Genomic DNA, 16,891 nt, shown 5'->3' on the forward strand with positions numbered 1-16,891 from the left:
TGGAGATCAGTGACAGGGGACATCGCCCAGGGCCAGGGCTCCTGGCCTGGTTGGGTGTTATCCAACCACCAAGATGAGGGGTGAGCAGTAGCTACAGTAGGGAGTGTGGGTCACACCTGTGAGGTCACAGCCCCGAAACCCTGCTTGGGGGAGGGGACTTCTCACAGAGGAAACACTCCACCCACTGCCCCAGCTGCCAATGTTCTCTGCCCAGCCTACCTTAAAGGGCACGTGGAATTTAAGGACCGGGACAACCCGCAGGCCAGGAGGAGGGCGAGAGTGAAGGCCCTTTAGACAGCTCATTGTGTGGGGATCCAAGCGCAAAATGGGCTCTGTGAAAACAGAAGGCTTCTGAGATCATGGGGACAGTAAACCTTCCATCTGTAGTGGCGGCCACCCTGTCAGTGAGCCGGTGCTGCGGGAGGTCCTGCAGTGGGGCCGGGCCGTGAGTGAGCGGGTGCTGCGGGAGGTCCTGCGGTGGGGCCGTGAGTGAGCAGGTGCTGCGGGAGGTCCTGCGGTGGGGCCCTGAGTGAGCGGGTGCTGCGGGAGGTCCTGCGGTAGGGCCGGCCCTGAGTGAGCGGGTGCTGCGGGAGGTCCTGCGGTGGGGCCGGCCCTGAGTGAGCGGGTGCTGCGGGAGGTCCTGCGGTGGGGCCGGCCCTGAGTGAGCGGGTGCTGCGGGAGGTCCTGCGGTGGGGCCAGCCCTGAGTGAGCGGGTGCTGCGGGAGGTCCTGCGGTGGGGCCGTGAGTGAGCGGGCGCTGCGGGAGGTCCTGCGGTGGGGCCGTGAGTGAGCGGGCGCTGCGGGAGGTACCTGCGGTGGGGCCGTGACGTGAGCGGGCGCTGCGGGAGGTCCTGCGGTGGGGCCGTGAGTGAGCGGGCGCTGCGGGAGGTCCTGCGGTGGGTCCGTGAGTGAGCGGGCGCTGCGGAAGGTCCTGCGGTGGGGCCGTGAGTGAGCGGGTGCTGCGGGAGGTCCTGCGGTGGGGCCGTGAGTGAGCGGGTGCTGCGGGAGGTCCTGCAGTAGCGGCCGGTGTGCAGGCAGGCCCTTTAGCAAACGCTGGCTTATGGACGCTGCAACAGTTCCACCAGGGGAACCCATTTCAGCTGAGGAAACCAACTTGGGGACCAGGTCATACTAAACAGTAGGCTGGTTGGTTTATTGTTCGAAGGATTCACTGCCTCTCCATTGCCCCACTGGTGTCGGGTTTGACTGCATGACTTGCTTTAGTCAAGGAAATGTGAGTTATGTCTGAGCAGATGGTTTGCGGACCATGGCATGGCCCCTTCTTGGCCACCAGATTTCCATTGCCAAAAGCTGTTCTCTCAGTCTGGGTCCCAGAATGGAGCAGAGCCCCAGCTGACCCTCCATGTGTATGTAGCATGAGCAAGAAACTCTTGTTTGTTGTTGGAGGCCTGTGGGATGTTGGAGGTGTTTGTTATTGAGCATAACCTAGCTTAAGCTGACTGTTCCGAAGCCAGTCTAGGTGTGCCCAGCTCCAGAGCTGCCCTCTGCACAGTAGGAAATATGACTGCCTACATCTGACAGAAAGGAAGCTGTGCCTTGAGGAGACCAAGCTGTGAAGTTCTCAGTGACAGAGATGGGTCTCCCACAGGTTCTCTGATTCCGAGTGACTATGCCCCAGAGAGACCCTGGGGCTGCTGTGCTGAACACCATCCTTTTGCAGTTGCAGAGGGCCCCCAGGCTCTGGGGACGTGCTCTTCAGAAGGCTTTATGTATTGGGCATTTTTGTCAGGCACTCTACTTTTATTTCTCCTTTTTTTCTGGTTTCAGAAGTCCCTTTTCAGGCAAGAAGCCCTTCTTTATGGTTCAAGCAAAATTGATTCCTCCCTTGCATCTTTTGCCATAGAAGTGGACCCATGACCCAGGGCTGGCCCACTAGTTTGTCCACAGTGATTGGTTGAGGGGTGTGCATGTGAGTGAGCTGGACCAATCAGAGCCTACTCTGGGACTTTTTGCTACAGTACTGAGAAAGCAACTCTGCTTAGATTAGCATTGCTTGCTTTAAGGGTGATGTAAGCCATGTTCCCATCACATGACTTTTCCTGAGAATGAAACCAATTCAGAAAAAGGCAGAGACCACAGATGAGCAGAGTGAACAGAAGATAGTCAAAATGACTTCTTTGTTCCAGCCAGGCCTGAAGCGAGTGAGATCTTCTGGTCTACTTTATATGACTAATATATTCTTTTTCTGGTTGTTGTTCAAGGTAGCTTGGTTCTCCATCAGCTGCACCCATAAAAGTCCTTTCTTTTTTTCCCCTGAAATATTTGATGTACTTGTAGGCATGATGGATACCTCCCAGCATTCATTCATTTTCATTACACATAGAACCTGAGCAGACAACGTGCTAGGCTCCATCTTGCCACATACTGGGAAACAGTTGCAAGAGAACATTTCCATACATATTGAAGGTAGAATGTATTTACTGGTATTGAGCATGGCCCTGCATGGTAAAGATATTGCGGCATAATTCATGTCTGTGCCCACAGACACACACACACACACACACACACACACACACACACACGTGCGTGCATGCACACAGCTACATGAAGAAGCTGTTGTATAACAGGAGGCAGAGGGGTGGTGCCCTGGGAATGGTCACAGAGAACCCCAACAGTGGCTGCCAGATGCAGCTATTTTAGTCCAAGCATCTCTTTGGAGAGACTCTGATCCGCTCTTAAGGCCTGGCTACAGGGGAGGACAAGTTGGTTCAGTAGCTACAGTATTAAGAACTAGTGGTAGTGAGAACTAACTCATGAGAACAGTGAGATTAACAGACTGTCTTGCTTGATAGAAGCTCTATAGAAATCCACCCTGGCAAAAATGCACAGACGTGCCGGTTCTTGGCAGCGGGGATGGAACAAGTGTGGATTCTATCTAGCTTTCGAGGTACAGCTGCCTGCCGGGCCTCAGCATGCAGCAGGCTGAAGGTGTGGCATCTGGCCTCGTCATCATTCAGTTGGACAACCACTTTCCCCAAAGTGTGTGCCTTGGCACCAGGGTGCCCAAAGGCTCCTGTTAGTGGTCACTGGCTTTATGTGGTGGTGTGTCCTCACTTAAACCTGAGAGCGACTTTAAGGAGTGAGGACCTTGAGTATCCCCATGTACATCTCCGTGTCCGGGCTGATCTCCTTCTCTCTTCCTGGTGGGTAATCTAAGAATGTGAAGAGATGATGGCCAGCAAGCCATCTTGGCCAGCATCCCCATTTTCCCTGGCTGTCATGGCCCATGTGACCCACACTGCTCCCTCCTTCAGCCCTGCCCCAGGGGAGCTCGGCAGTGCTTCAGGGAGCGGGCCCTGGGGAGAGGCTGTTGGGCTCTTAGCTGGCCCTTTCATGATCGGGGTGGGTGGGGGATGTGAATGAACTCCCAGAGCATTGCAATGGCCACTCAGCAGGGGATGGAGGGGACTAATGGGGTGAACATGTGAAAGTGCTTATTTAGTTCCTGGCACATAGCAAGTGCTCAATAAATTTCTAAGATCATCTCACATATTTCAATTGCTGTTGAGACTAAGCATTAAAAAAAATGCATCTGGTTCATCTTAGAGTGTCTCCAACAACCCCCGCCGCAACCTTGGTTTTAAAGTCTGTCTTAGGAGCCGACCCATTGAGGATTCTCCTGTAGGACAAAGTGTGAATCGACTCTCCACTCCAGTAATAGGTGGAGGCTTCGGGATCTTCTGGCAGGACCTACTGGCAGCCCCCATTAACTCAGAGGGCCCCTGGAGGCCAGCAGCCCAAAGTTGGTGGGTTACTGCCTAGACTGAAGCCACTAGTGAGCACCGGCATCCAAGACTCTTGATTAAGGCAATCCCTGTGCCAAAAAGCAAGCATGACTGTGTTGTGGTGCCAGGAAAATCATTTTAAATACAGTATGTCGCAACATGCCTTACTTCTTTATTCCCTCCCCCCGCCCCCCCTTGCCATTAGCTTTAAGTAGATAGTTAGGGCTCCGAGTTGGAGGCTGGTTGGAGGCTTGCGTCTTTGTTCTGTATGGAAGTTGACCCTCCTGGCAGGGCCCTACCCTGGTATTCCCTCTGCTTCATCAGCATTCCCAAGTCTCCAGGGAATCCCCTGCCTCGCAGCCTGCCTCTGAGCTCCAAAAGGGCAAAGTTATCCAGCGAGGCAGCTTAGGAAAAGGTGGTGTCTGCTTCAACTTTAACGTGAGGACACGAAATTTTCTCCTTTGGCTTTTCTTCTTCTTTTAAAAAAACACATCATTTTTTCAAATGGAATGTGCACTCTTCTCCCCACACCTCCTCCAGGAAGCCGGCCAGCCCTCCTGCAGTGGCCTTGGTCCTGCGCCCTCTGTAGCCCCACTGTGTACAGCCTGCCCCCCAGGGACCAGTATTAAGATCCCTATTTGGCCACCTTTGTGTGACGGTCACTACTCGGGCCAGGTGGTCAGCGGGCCTGCAGATGGAGCTCCCTGAGAGAAGACGGGCTTGGATGGAAAATCCACCTTTAATTTTATTGTTGTCTTTATTCTTGGGTGGATGTGGAATTTAACCAAATAGTTAGATCCTAGGGAGGCGCTGGGTTTATTCCTACTGTGAAGGAGCCATGGGTGATACAGGGGCCCAAATGAGGCAGAGGAAGGAGCAGTAACAGATGGTTAGAGGTGGCTTCCCGCACCCAAGCCCTGTCTGTCCCCTGTCCACCTTCTGTTCTTGGGGTGTGACCCCACAGCAGAGAGAGGGCTGGGGCAGGAGAGGGGCCCCAGTGGTTAAGAAGGAGCTCCCTCATGCAGAAGGAGCAGAGCCCCTCACTGCTCTGTCTTCTCTCCCCCTCTGCCCTGGAGGACGGCACCGTTACAAGCCCAGTCTTTGCTGCAGAGGCGACATTTCATGACACTCATTAGGGGTGGGTGAGGCTTTAATGAGCAGACATAAAACTCCAGAGGCAGAGACCTGGTCTCATCTGAGGAGCCTGGAGATGGTTGTGTTTTTCTGCACTTGGCAGGCGTTGAGTTAAAACTTTGGATTTTTACTCTGGCTTATTCACTGTGGTCTGAGCCACAAGTTTCCTCTTTTAAAGAAGGAGTTATTGACTAGATTATATGAAATGTCAACTGTCACTCTGTGTACTTCAATAAACAGGTTAATTTCATTTATTATTAAATATTAAAAACACAAAAGTTGTTCACTTTTTTTTACCCGCCTTACATATTTTGAATTCTCCTTTTTCCTTTCATGCTTAATTATACATATACATATATTTACACAATTTCAATATTGACCATACAGTATTTAGTATCCTATTTTTGTTGTTTGTTTATAGAGATGATAACATTGTTATAATTAGTTGATTGTATTTAGAATTTATATAAAATAAATACAAGTGACATCTTCTCCAAGTTAGAGCTACATGAAATCTCAAGTTCGGTATTTAGCTAAAGGAAAGATAGTTTTTTGAAATGAGGTTTCAGGTTACCCTAAAGAGAGTTGCATGTGTGTGTGTTACTAATGTAGCTGTTTATTTATTTTTTTAAATATATGTTATTGATTTTTAGAGAGAAAGGAAGGGAGAGTGAGAGAGAGAGAAAGAGAAACATTGATGTGAGAGCAAAACATCTATCAGCTGCCTCCTGCACACCCCCTACCAGGGACTGAGCCAGCAAACTGGGCATGTGCCCTGACTGGGAATAGAACCGGCAACCTTTTGGCATACAGGATGACGGCCAACCAACTGAGCCACACCAGCCAGGGCTGTTTTATTTCTTTTATTTTTTATTAACTTTATTGGGGTGACATTGGTTAATAGGATTACATAGGTTTCGAGTATACGTTTCTATGACATATGATCTGTATATTGCATTGTGTGCCCTCCACTCGAAGTCAGATCATCTTCTGTCACCATATATTTGGCCCCTTTAGCCTTTATTACTCCCCACTCCTTCCCTCTGGTAACCACCGTATTGTTGTCTATCTGTGTCCATGAGTTTCAGTTTTATATCCCATATATGAGTGAAATCATATGGTTCTTACCTTTTTATGACTGATCTATTTCACTTTGCATAATATTCTCAAGGTCCAACCATGTTGTCACAAATGGCAGTATTTCATCTTTTCTTATGGCTGAGTAGTGTTCCATAGCATATATGTACCACATCTTCTTTATCCAGTTCGCTATGAAGGACATGGTTGTCTCCATGTCTTGACCACCATGAATAATGCTGCAAAGAACATAGGTGTGCATATAGCTTTGCAAATAAATGTTTCCGAGTTTTTTGAGTAGGTAACCAGAAGAGGGATTGCTGGGTCATATGGTAGCTCTATTTTTAATTTTTTGAGGAACCACCAGACTGTTTTCCTTAGTACCAGTCTACATTCCCACCAGGAGTGAATGAGGGTTCCTTTTTCTCCACAACCTCTCCAACACTTGTTATTACCTATCTTGTTGATAATGGCCATTTTTAACAGGTGTGAGGTGGTATCTCATTGTAGTTTTGATTTGCATTTCCCTAATCAGATATTTTTTATTGACACCTTTATATATTCGATAAGTCAATGGTAAAAAGCCATAAAATAGATATGCCTTGATTTACTGAAGTGCCCTATTGCTAGACATTTTGAATTGTTTCCTATTTTACATTTGCTTGCAAGTAGATAGCTTTATTATTCATCCATTACATTCTCTCCCTATGGGTTTACTGGGTCAAAAGGTGTGATATTTTTATATTCTTCTATACCATTTGTCAACTGCCACCACAGAGATTATGCACTTTTCTGTCATCTCCTGCGTAGAGTGTTTGCCTCAGCTTCCTGGCCCTGCGATCACATTTTAAGACATTGAATGGAAATGGAGCAGTGTCTGCTTTAATTTGCGTTTACTCGGTTATTAGTGGAAATCTTCTGTGTGGTGATTTGTTCCTGCGCGAAGCATGTGCAGGATGGCATCCTTCTTCACTCAGTTAAGTTTGGGCGTGTTTCTCTATGTTCCAAACCCTGGCATAGTGACTTACACCTTAGTACTTCAGCAGCTATCAATCTTTGTGTTACCTTTACTGCAAATCTTTCCCCGTTCTGCTGATGTCTGGTTTTGGTTTATGGTGCTTAGAGGACCCACGCATTCTGGCCACGAGAGCTACTACAGGAGGGGCTGGCCGGGCTTCCCGAAGGAGGGGAGGGGAGGGGGCGCACATTCCATTTGGAAAATGATGTGTGTTGTTTTTAAAAAGAAGAGAAACTGAAGGAAGAAACCGCATGTCCTCGTATTGGAGTGAGGCAGACATTGCCTTTCTCTAAGCTGCCTTGTTGGATAACTTTGCCCTTTTGGAGCTCAGGGGCAGGCAGCGAGGCAGGGGATTCCCTGGAGACTTGGGGATTCTGATGAAGCAGAGGAAATAAAACGGTTAGGGCCCTGTCAGGATGGTTCACTTTCACAGTAAACAAAAACACAGGCCTACAACCTGGAGCATATGACTGTCCAGTTGAAGCTAATGGGGGCGGGGAGTGCCGGTTGGGGGGTTGCGGCACACTGCCACGCACTGTATCTAAGGTGGATTTTCCTGGCACAAGATCACTTGCTTGCTCTGGGCACGGGGATCGTCCTAATCAAGAGTCTTGGACACTGGTGCTCACTCGTGGCTTCAGCATCTCTCTCATCTTCCAGACACTCTTGCCAGGTGAGGGTGGGACTCACCGGTATAGAGGAGGACACCGGGGCTTGAAAAAGCTAAACTACGGACGGTGGAACCAGGAGGTTTTAAAATTTTTTATAATGTATCTTATTACATATTAATTAAAGTCCTTGTATATGTGGGACACAATCACACTGTAAAATAAAACAGGACCAAAAAGCTTACTTGGAATTAACAATTAGATCCTAACCTGCCTTAATTCCTTTTTTTTGCAACACCAATTATTTTTCACTTTAAAGCTGTTTTTTCTGGTCCTGACCTTTATATTACTAAATCATATGCTTCTATTTTTATTTCTTGATTTATCAGTTTTAGACATTATCTACTTATTTCCTCCATCTCTCCCATTCCCATATTCCCACTATAATTGTATTGCTATTTTAGTTAAGTTCATGAATAGTATTTACATTTTCATGATTATGTAAATATTATTTATTGCTGAGCCAAAAAAGCCTATGATTGTTATTTCTTCTGTAAACACGATCCCCTTCCTTCATCCACCCTGATAATTTTAACTTTTTTTCTCATATTCTCATGTTTGTTTATATTCCTTTAATACAGTTTTTATTCCCTTTTACCGTTAGGTCAGGCAGCCCACGAATTCTTTCCTGCCTCCCCAACCCGGGAGAAAGCCCTTCTGGAACTAGCCATCACTCTGCTCCAGTCAGAATGATTTGCTCTTAGACCTGATGCACAGTAGTCATTTTAGGACTTCCGGCCACCGTCTGTTCTGGGCTGCATCCAGAACAGAGGGATCGAGACGGTGAGGGAATCCATACTGTTTTACGGACACCAGATCTTCCTTTTGTAAAAAAAACATTTCTCCTTCATTCTGCTGAACAACACACTCAAGTCACTTTCTAAAAATAAGGGTGTGGGGGCGGGGTAAATATTTTGATAAACTGAACATCAGAAAACATGTTTATTCTATCTTTATCATCTTTCTGGAACCAATTTCAACGGTGAAAGTAATTTTTCAAGAGCTAGCAACTGAACCCAGTCTCTCTGATTCAAAAACCAAGGCCCTTTTTACTCGACGTACCCTCTGGCTGAGAAAGTCCACCATTAGTATTGTCATCAGTAAGTAACTCGAGAGAAATCCCATGAAAAGTAGTCTTAGACTCTCAACCAGAAGAGAGATTTTCTTCTTCTCCTCCTTCTTAACCAATTGCTCACTCTTACGATGTCGTAAATGTTTCATTTGTCGAGTGAAGATCCTCTCTCGATCGTCTGCTTTCTCTCCGGCATTTGTGGAAAGCTCCGAGCGAATGTTGGTTGCAAACTGTGTCTGATGGATCACTTCACCAAGCTCCCTTCATCCAGAGGTCCCGAAGCGCTGGTCCCGTCTCCGGGTTCTCTCAGTGCCTTTGGCTTCCTCTGATTCCATTTGGGCTGGGAAAGGAAATTACCACAATCCTCTGAGAGCAACGACACCACAAATATTGACTCTGGGGTCAACAAATGTCACAGCCAGCCCTAGATGTCATAACAAAACACCATACACTGGCGGCTTAAACAACAGAAGGTTATTTCTCACAGCTCTGGAGGCTGGGAAGTCCACGACCAAGGTGTTGGCAGGTCTGGTCCCCCGGTGAGGCCTTCTTGCTGGCTTTCAGACGGCCACCTTCTTCCTGTGCCTTCACGTGGTAGAGAGAGAGGCCTCTGTTGTCCTTTTCTTATAAGGTCACTAATCCCATCATGGGGCTTCGCCCTCATGCCCTCACTTCATTATGTCCCCAAAGCCCCATGCCCTAATACCATCATATTGTGGGTCAGGGCTTCAGTTTATGAATTTGGGGTTTGGGGGGTGGGTACATAATTCAGTCCATAGCAGCAAGCTTTCAAAAGCGATTGTTGCTTTTTCTTTGATTCATTCCTAGTTAAGGTACTAGGTCCTTAACTTGCAACGATCTGAGTAGGAGTCTCAGCCCAAGCCCACTGTCTTTCATTCATTTAGGCATTCATCACACAAGTATTGTGGCCAGCACAGTTCTGGGCCTGGGGACAAGTCCATGAGAAGAACAGACACAAACCTGTTTGTACCCAAGCTCCATAGCCCCCAGACCCTCTGGGAAAGCGTCCCATGCTCATTTGAGTTTGGTCACATGCCACTACCTGGCCTTTGTTTTTTTTATCCTCACCTGAGGACATTTTTCCAATTTTTGTACAGAGAGAGAGAGAGAGAAACATCAATGTGAAAGGGACACATCGAGTGGCTGCCACCCGCACGACCAACCAGGGCAGGGGACAAACTGCAACCGAAGTACGTGCCCTTAGCGGGAACCGAACCCGGGTCTCTCCGGACCGCAGGCCGATGCTCTAACCGCTGAGCCAAACTGGCCAGAGCCACTACCTGGCCTTTGTGTATAGATATCAGATCCAATAAATGTCCTAGCAGCAAAAATCTTCCAATGGGCTTAGAGATTTTTCGGTAGGCTCTTCACAAAACAAGTATGTAATTTCAGCCTACAGTGAAGTTCAGAACATGTTATCAAACTTGCTCTGACGATCAGTAACTGGATTCTCCAAAGGCAATTTATTAATCTTTTGTAAATAAATGAATTCTTTCATGGTGTCCACTCCATGCAGTGAAAGGGCTAATTTCCTAAGTGGGTGCTGGCAGGATTCACTCACCTAATTCCTTCATGAACACTGAGCTCTTTGTTAGGGAGGTTCTGCCCTGCTGTCATTATTCACCCACCCCTGACTCTAAGTAACTCTGCAGCTAGAACCTTCCATCTGTCAAAGAGCACATTGCCACTACACAGGTGCTCTCTAAGTCGTGAGTCATGCCGGGGGTCAGGACTTGGAGAGATGTGACTCTCTGCCCTTTCCCTGCTGTGGGGTGCGTTGCGGGGGGGCAGTTAAAGAGGTTGCCAAAGTGTTGGTGCTGCCCCATTGACCCAGTTCTGAAATGGGGAGAGATCTGGGGATCAAAGAAAGCAGAGAGTAGGTAGTGCATCCAATAAATGGCAGAAAGGAACTCAGAATTAGTTCAGAATTTATCAGTTTGTCTTGTGCAGACAGAGGACACTGTCTGGGTACAGTGTCCTGCCTCACATTAATGCCCCCGTTGCCTGGTCCACAGCACATGGCTGCACTACAGGAGAAGCTGCTGTCACCAGGAAGCCTGCAGCAATCTTTTTAAAATGCTTCTGGGTTTTCTTTTTCTCTGGCCCCAGGAAAGATCTAATGCATTGTGCATTGACTAATTAGCTGAGGGCAAATGGGAGCAGTGAAGGGCTTTGGCCAAGCTTTCTGTCCTCACCCTTGCATTCCTTCAACTGTGCAGCTAGCCAGAGAGGTGTCCAGCATCAACGGTCCTCAGGGTCAGTACAGACCCCTGCATCCTCAACTCCAGGGCATTTCTCAGCTTGATGCTGTTCCCTGCTGAACAAATGACCACCCTGTTCCATCTGAAACGTTTCATCCCCTCGCTCACCTGCTCTGCCCTGCCCCCCTCCTATCACCCCGAAGTTTCCATCCTATAACTCCTCTTCTTCCTACACCCTGGTGAAGATATCCCCCAGGCCCTGTTTTTTGCCTTGGTCTCTTCTTCTCTAACACTGTGACATGATTATCCCATCCCTTTAACAAATTCACAAGACTTGGTCACCGCAACTATCTTATCATTGGTCTCACTCCTCCCAGCTTTCTTGAGTGATTCCAAATAAGCAAACATTTTCTCAGTAAGTCATAACTCTCCCCATGGCCCTTTTCTGCAAAACACTTCCCAAAGTCTCTACTCTCAGGACAAATGACATAGCCCAGCCATTAAAGCTCTCCATTCTCTGCTTCCCACAAGCTTGACATTGGGTCCCTCACTCCCCCCTTGTCCTTGTTCTTTGATCCAACACTGGCCAACACTTAGTGAGTTCCAGTCAAGTATCATTTATTGGGCTTCTGGCCTTTGTTTCTGTTCTTTCTGCCTGGAATTTAAGGTCAACTTTTTGTATGAAGCCCAGAAAACTTCAACCAGAAATTCTTTGAATCTGCAATACCAGTTATCTGCACCTCTCTTATAGCACTTAAGATCCTGTGCTTTGTTGTATGGTTACTGGTGGACAGGTCTTCCTACCTTATTTACCTGTGCAATAGGTCATTCATTTTTATAGTTCATGTGTATTACATGGTGAGCAGAAGAGATATTATTACATAAATGAATCAACAACTAGTCTCTAAATGTTCAGTATTGACCATGTAATTCATGAATTAACTCATTAAGTTGATAAATGTTTGATGAGCAACATTTGTCAGATAGATGAAAAAGTGTATTATTCCCTCACTTTCAATAATAGGCAGAACATTTAAAAAGGATCAAGAAGGAAACCAAACTTGAACAACACTATAACCAATTAAATAAGACATATAAAGAGTACTCTAACCAACAGCAGTAGAATATACATTCCTCTCAAGTGTACATAAAATATTCCCCAAGGTAGACCACATGTTAGGCCAAAAACAATTCTCAGTAAATTTTAAAAAATTGATATCATACACACTGTTTTCTCTGATCACAGTGGAATGAAACTAGAAATCAATAACAGAAGGAAACAGGAATATTTGCAAATATGTAGAAGTTTTGTTTCATTTGTTAAACAACAAATGAAACAAAAAATAAATCACTCCCAAAGTTAGAAATACTTAGAAAAGACTAAAAAGGGAAATACAAGGTAGTAAAACTTATAGGATGCACAAAAATCAGTGCTCAGAGGAAAATTTATAGTTATAAACACCTATAATAAAAAGAATCTCTCAAATCAACAACATAACCATATACCATAAGGAACTAGAAAAAGGACAGCAAGCTAAACCCAAAGCACCAGAAAGAAAATAATAATAAAGATTAGAGCGGAGATGAACAAAATTGAGAATACAAACAATAGAATCATCAAAACTAAAAGTTGGTTCTTTGAAAACATCAACAAAATTAACAAACTTTAACCAAGAGACCAGAAGTTAGTTATACTAAGAAGAAAAGAGAAAATACATAACTAAAAGCATAAATGAAAGTGGAGACATCACTACCACTAACTTTACAGAAAGTAAAAGGATTAAAAAAGAATACTATGAACAATAGTATGCCAAAAATTTTAATAATCTGGATAAAATGGACAAATTCCACCCTGGCCGGTTTGGCTCAGCAGTTAGAACGTCGGCCCACGGACCAAAGAGTTGTGGGTTCAGTTCTGGTCAAGGGTATGTACCTTGGTTGCATTTCATCCCCAGCTCTGGTCGGGGTTGTGAGGGAGGCAACCAATTGATGTGTCTCTCTCATGTCGCTGTTTCTCCTCCCCCACCCCCACCCCCATCTGAAAATAAATAAAAAAATATCCTCGGGTGAAGATTAAAAAAAAAAAAAGGACAAATTCCTAGAAACATACAAATTACCAAATTGACTAAAGAAGAAATAGAGAACCTCAGCTGATCTATATGAAATAATGAGATTGAATCAGTAATTAAAAACCTCCCAACAAAGAAAAGTCCAGAACCAAATGGCTCCATGACAAATTATACAAAACATTTATAAAAGAATTAACACCAACTCTTCTAAACTCTTACAAAAAATAGAAGAGGGAACACTTTCTAACACATTCTATGAGGTCAGTGTTACCCTGATGACAAAGCCAGTCAAAGATACCAGAAGGAAACTACAGATCAATATCCCTTATGAATACAGGGGCAAAAATTCACAACAAAATACTAGCAAACCAAGTCCAATAGTACATAAAAACTATCATGCCTCATGACCAAGTGGAATTTATTCCAGGAACACAAGGGTGTTTCAACATAAGAAAACCAAGCAATGGCATACACCATGTTAGTAGAATGAAGGGGGGAAAACAGTCATTTCCATGCATAAAAGGCATCCAACAAACTTTGATGATAGAAGCACTCAAGTTAAGTAAAAAAGGAATATTTACAAAAATAAAGGATATCTACAAAAACCCACAGCCAAATTCATTCTAAACAGTGAAAGGCTGAAAGCTTTCTTCCTAAGATCAGAAACAAGACAAAGATGTCCATTTCCATCACTACTATTCAACATTATATTAGAAGTCCTAGCCAAAGCAATTAAGCAAGAAAAAGAAATGAAAGGTATTAAAATTGGAAAGAAAGAAATCAAACTATTTCTATTTTCAGATGACATAATCACATATATAGAAAAACCCAAGTAATCTACAATAACAACAAAAAGTACTAGAGGTAGTAAACAAATTCAGCAAAGTTACAGGATACAAGATCAACACCCAAAAATGAATTGTGTTTCTTTAAACATCAATGAATATTCCAAAAATAAAACTAATAAAGCAATACCATTTGCAGTAGCATCCAGAAGAATAAAACGCCTAGGAATGAATTTAACCAAGAAGTTGAAAATTTTGTTTGCTAAAAACAATAGTACATTGCTGAAAGAAATGAAAGAAGACAAACATGTTCATGGATTGGAAGACAATATTGTTAAGATGAAATACTTCCTAAAGTACAATCCTATCACACACACACGCACGCGCGCACACACACACACACTATACCAAAATGCCAATGGTCTTTCTTGCAGAAATAGAAAAGCCAATCTGCAAATTCATGTGGAATTGCAAATGATCCTGAATACCCTGAACAGGATTAAAAAATAACAAAGTTGGAGAATTTACACCTATCAATATAAAAAAATATTACAAAGATACAGTAATCAAAACAGTGTTGTATTAGATAAGGATAGACATATAAATCAATGAGATATAATTGAGAGTCCAGAAATAAACCTGATGAAAGGACTGATTTACAGTGAGGGAACTAAGATCATTCAATGGGGGAAAATAGTCTCTTTAACAAATGGTGCTAGGAAAACTGAATAATCACATGCAAAAGAATGAATTTGGAACCCCCACTTCACTCCATATACAAAAATTAACTCAAAATGGATCAGTGACCTAAATTTAAGAGCTAAAACTTACAAAACTATTAGAAAGAAACAGGAGTAAATTTTTATGACCCCAGATTTGTCAATGGATTCGTAGATTTGACACCAAAAGCACAGGCAACAAAGAAAAATAGACGCACTGGACTTCATAAAAATTTTAAAATTTTGTTTTAAATTAATAAAGAATGCATGAAGAACTCATAGCTCAACCACATATAGACAAACAACTCAATTTTTTAAATGGGCAAAGTACTTGAATAGACATTTCTCCAAAGAAAACATGGAAATGGTCATTTATAAATGGCCAGCAGGTACATGAATAAATGTTCAACATCATTAGTCATTAAGGCAATGTAAATCAAAACTGCAGTGAAATGCCACTTCACATCCGTAAGAATGGCTACAATTATTTTTGGAAAACAGTAGAAATGTGGGGAAATAGGAACCCTCATACATTACTGTGGAAAACAGTTTGTTAGACATAGACTTATCACATGAGCCAGCAGTTCAACTCCTAGGTATATACCCAAGAGAAACAAAAACTTGTACATAAATGTTCATAGCAGCATCATGCACAATCACCAAAAGGTGGAAACAACCCAAATGTCCATCAACGGATAACTGGATATACTAACCATACAGTGGAGTATTATTTATCTATAAAAAGGAATGAAGTACTGACACATGCTACAATTTGCATGAACCTCAAAAACATTATGCTCAGAGAAAGAAGTTAGACCCAAAGTTGGCATATAATATGCCTCCTTTTTTATGAAATATCCAGAATACACAAATCCATAGAGACAGAGTACAGATTGGTGGTTGCCAGGGGCTGGGGGGAGGGAAATGAGAAATGATTGCTTAATGGTCATTGGATGTTTTTCTGGAATGGGTGTTTTGAAAATGCTTCAAGACTAGAGAGAGGTGGTGGTTGCACAACATTGTGAATGCACTAAACGCCACTGGGGGTTAGGCTTTAAGATAGTTGTTCATTATATGAATTTTACCTCAATAAGATGAAAAAAAGAAGTGTTATATTTGTGAGTGAGCCTGTCCATTTGCAATGACAAGTTATTGAGATAATTTACAGAGCAAACCATTTCACACTCAATCTTGTTCTTGTTTAACTTCAACATCGGGCCCTTCGGGGACCAGATCAGCCCCAGTAGCCAAGGCTCATTGAAGACACCACCTTCTGATCTGTCGCAAGAACTGAAGAGCATCTGACCATCCCTACTGTGTCTTCTCTGTGCCTTCAGTCTCCAAGGTGAGATCAGAGCTTGGATCTTGTAGCCACATTCGCCACCAGCTTTTTGAGGTTTGCGAAATCCAGTCTGATAAAATTCCATCCCATTCACCTGTGGAGGAAAACATTGCCCCCATGGTTCTTGTTCAGTGAGGAAGACATCAGTTCCTTGACCAGAGCCCATGGATGCAGCTTCAGGCTGCCTGCTGTGGAGGCGGGAGCCATGGAGGGACTCTGGTCAACAAAACCCCTTAGCAAGGGCTCGGGGGAGGGACACCAGTATTGCGGGGTGGGCGGCTGTGGTGCTGCTCTCCCCTGGCTCCAGTGGCTGGAGCAGACCGACAGGCCTCTGGGGCAGGAAAGGGCAGCCTCTAGAGTTACGCTTGCTCCGGGTATGTTATCTCCAGACAATCCATCCCTCCGCCCCACCCTGTCCTCGCCCGCCTTCCCTTTCCCAGCTCTGGATTTCTTAAGTCCGGACTTAAACTTCAAAGGACAAGCACTGGGCCTTCTCTCCCTTTTCATCCCCTTCTCCTCTCGTCCTTTGAGGGCCTTGGGACCTCCACCCCATCCCTCACCTCCCACAGACAAGATAACGCAGATAATGAAATCTGTGGGTGATCTCCACCCTGTGGGGGAGCAGATCCCCAGCGCTGGGCATGCGTGCCCAGCAGTCATCCCGCTGCAGTAAGACCAAACAAAAGTAATAAGCAGTGATGACTAAGTTAAAAGATTTGGTCATGTCTGAATTTGCCAGAGTTTCCAGTTGCCGAGGCCAAGTGCAGCATCACACACACAGACACCAGCCAAGCAGTCCCCCTGGGCACCCTGGTCTCGGTGGTTATTCATGGCAGGCAGTTGCTTGACTGGCCTTGGATGGTCAAATCACCTTCCACGTTCAACTCTGTCAACCTCCCAGGACAATTCTCCAGCAAGTCTATTGGAAATGTGCGTGCATGACCCCAGACTCCTTGAGAAGGGCAGCCCACGAGAATCATGTTCATCTCAGGCCCATTTTCCTGATAGAAGTATGTGCACCCACACTGTGTGGTAACCCA

The sequence above is a fragment of the Molossus molossus genome, unplaced genomic scaffold (assembly GCF_014108415.1).
Source record: "Molossus molossus isolate mMolMol1 unplaced genomic scaffold, mMolMol1.p scaffold_m16_p_9, whole genome shotgun sequence".
Lineage (NCBI taxonomy): Eukaryota > Metazoa > Chordata > Mammalia > Chiroptera > Molossidae > Molossus > Molossus molossus.